This window comes from Chironomus tepperi, unplaced genomic scaffold, assembly GCF_022539635.2.
Source record: "Chironomus tepperi strain 1889 unplaced genomic scaffold, CSIRO-AGI_Ctep_v1 contig_337, whole genome shotgun sequence".
Taxonomy (NCBI): Eukaryota; Metazoa; Arthropoda; class Insecta; order Diptera; family Chironomidae; genus Chironomus; species Chironomus tepperi.
Genome location: NW_027226459.1, coordinates 3,655,858 through 3,659,114, shown reverse-complemented (window position 1 = coordinate 3,659,114; position 3,257 = coordinate 3,655,858). Strand labels below are relative to the sequence as shown.

General features: G+C 33.5%; 1 long non-coding RNA gene across 1 annotated transcript; it reads right to left on the bottom strand.

Annotated features, from left to right (window-relative positions):
• Positions 1-2,398: 2,398 nt before the first annotated feature.
• LOC139093675 (uncharacterized) lies at positions 2,399-2,943 on the bottom strand. Its single transcript, XR_011544724.1, has 2 exons — positions 2,780-2,943; positions 2,399-2,718 (listed from the first exon to the last, which is right to left on the bottom strand). It is a non-coding gene; the product is annotated as an uncharacterized lncRNA (long non-coding RNA).
• Between the last annotated feature and the right edge of the window lie 314 nt (positions 2,944-3,257).

The window sequence follows — 3,257 nt, the reverse complement described above, 5'->3', positions numbered from 1 at the left end:
TGGCTGTTGAGTATCGCAAAAAAATAATAAAATTTTCCACTCGATGCCGGCATGAAATTTGTAAATCACGATGTCTTCTTACGGAATTTTTTTCAATTTTTAGTTGTTGTTGTAATTCTCTTTTCCTACTTTTTTTTTGTAAATACGCAATAGTAAAACATGCTCGATCGGCAGAGTGTTTTGTATTCTATTCTCAATATTAGAGTCGTTTGTAGTAAAGGATATGAAAAGGAGAACCTTTTGGGAATTTATTGTGATAAAAAATTGATGATTTCATGATAAATTTGGCATTTTTGGGATGGATTTTTGAATGAACAAGTTAAAGCCATGGACATGGACATTTTGATGAACAAATTGTGAATATTTGAGGATTTTTAGGCATAAAATTAGAATACAACCGGCTTTTTTTTGTGTGAATCAGTCAATTTGAAGTATTTTTTAATATTACGCAGATACAGAGTTGACAAATGTGTGGCTTCAAAATGATATCTGGCTGAATCATTGTAGCTTTTGACTTTTCTTTGGCGTTATCTAAATCTAGGCATGCTTTTGACATTTAGCTGCAGTTTTGGAAGTTGGGTAGAAGGCAATATTGAAGAGAAGTGTATGACGTAAAAGGACAGATGTTCTTATTTTTTAGGCTAATTTTCAAAATTCTTTAAATTTGTTAATGCGTAAATTAACCAAACAAACTCAAAACGCTGTATTTTGAGCTCAAAAAACTATCATCTGGTGTCACAGTGCTTAGAAATTACATATGACGAGCGACACGATGGCTTCGTTGGCATTAAATATAAAAGCCAGCTCTATGGAGCTAGATATTAACTGGAACTTCTAAAAGATACCATATGGATGCCCAAAACACTTGGAATCAGAGCAACTTGTCCTAATAGTAAAAGGTAGAGCTTGAAGTCAACTAGAATTTTGTTTGAAAAAGTCAATTCAAGTCAGCTGGACTCCATATGATATTCGAGTCGACTTTGAGCACTGGTAAAAGGGCATACTGTCCTGTGATACTTAAAAGTGTCCTTTTTGTCTGTTAGGAGTGTGTTTGCAGTGTCTTCAAGTTAGATTCGGCAAAATTCGGCTCCACACTAATCTGAGAGAGGCCATCGATCACAATAGATATCCACGACTAGTGAAGTTAGTAAGTAAGTTAACGTGAGGACTCAATTCCCCGAACTTTTTAAGCCATATTCCTTTAGCCAAAAATCAATTTTACAAAACAAACTTCAAATTTTACAAAAAACTAATCATAAATCCTCTAATCTCAACTAAGTCTGACGAAATAATTCTTCAGAATTGTTACATCAATTTTCATATTCTAATCAGTCTCGTGCTTAATGACTCAATTTAATATTAATCGTGTATTAAACTCAGTTAAAAACAAGATTCTCAATCACACTTTTTTCATTCCTTACTTATAGCGACGAAAGGAAGGAAAAAATACTTTAATTTTTATCGGTATGAAATGAACTGAAAGCATCTGACCTCCTTCATATTAAAACAAAAAAAAAAATTAAATTGCCGCTCTGTACTAGTTTATCAGCACGAGACATAGTGTGAAAAAATAAATTTCCAGCCATTTACGCGTTCCTTTTTTTATTTTGTACATTTTTTCAAGTCAATTTGTGTTTAAATTGAATGAATATAAAAAAAAATTGTGAAGTCAACAACAAGTTTAATAAGTAAGTTATCAATACTGAAGGTTATTTGGTATGTGATGCTACTGGAATTATTGAATAATTCTTTATTTTTTTTAAAGATATGTGAGAAAAGAAGAAGTCAAAAATTTACATAAAGAATTCTTTTGTGCGTTTATGTGTATTTTTTGAGCTTGATTTTGAGGTGATGGAGATTAAGTGGTGGTCAATTTGGACATTTTGGACTTTTTGGTGTTCTTGACAAGCATAAGTTGGATAATTAATCGATAATCCGTCCTCAGGCTGACGTGAATCTGGAGTGAACCAAGTCAGGGTCGTGTCGGCTTGTTTCTGGAGTGACTTGGTTAACTTCAGAGTCATGATGGCTTGATTCTGGATTTCCCATCAATTAACCGACTTGTGCTTCGATTTTGAGATTCGTCGATGATTATATCATCTGAAGATAGCCTAAATTACCTAAATTAGTCATATAGGTTCATGAAAGATGGATCCTCTAGTGTAAGATGCTAAATATCACTTATTTGATTCATTTTTAGACGACAATTGGCTCTAACATCCATACAGATGAGTATCAGGTACCATACTGTCTCACAGCAGTCCCAGGTCCTTCAATCCTCACAAAACATGGACGTCTAATGCATTGACAACCCATTCATGATTCCAAAATTACTTTATTTTGCTGCAATTCCTCCAAAAACACTCAATCCAGCTTCAATACCTCAAAATCATTTCAATTTCATTTCAATCTCACTAAATTTCATTCAATCCAGTTCAAATTGCCTTTTAAAAAGTCTCAACTCAGCACCTCTAATCTCAAATTTCACTTTAAACTTCCTCATTAAGTCATCAGATACGAGCGTGATCGCTGCGTGTGTTAACCTAAAACTTCATGCGCTGTCTAGTCACAACAAATCTTTACTGTCAGCAAAATTATAATTTGTGCTTACGTTGGACATTTTTCGTCATGTCTCATTACAAAATTGTAGCAATTTCTCCTAAAACGCTCAATTAATGTGCAAATACAGAGAATTGCTTAACTTGCTGATTTATTTTTCTATGATGGAATCAGAAAAAGTTGCGAATGTATTCAAAAAAATTAAATAAATCACACATACGTCCGTAGTTGTTTTTGCGCTCAGCAATCGTGAGTGTTGACATCCAGCATTAAATATTTATACATATTTTTCGGCATAGTAGTTTATACCGGTATAAGGCACGACATAAACATACTTAACTTTTTATTACAGCATAATAGATAAACTTTGTGTACACACTCAAGAATATTCCCTAACAAGCAAAGATCGCGATCTGATCGCGCTTTTTAAAAAATAAATTTTCATCTGATGACGCTCGAAAAAGCGTGATCTTCCATACAAATTGTGATCGCAGCAGTGTTTAGCCATGAAAATCTCTCAAGATACGCTATTTTACTTGCATGCAAGTTAAATTAAGAGCGTGTTCAAGAGCATTCAGCTGATTACGATCAATAAAATGTCCTTATGACATGCTCTTGAGAACATGTTGGCCCAAAACGATCGTAAGCATGAATAAATATGCTTTTGAGCATCCTTTGAGCACAATTGCAAAATTACA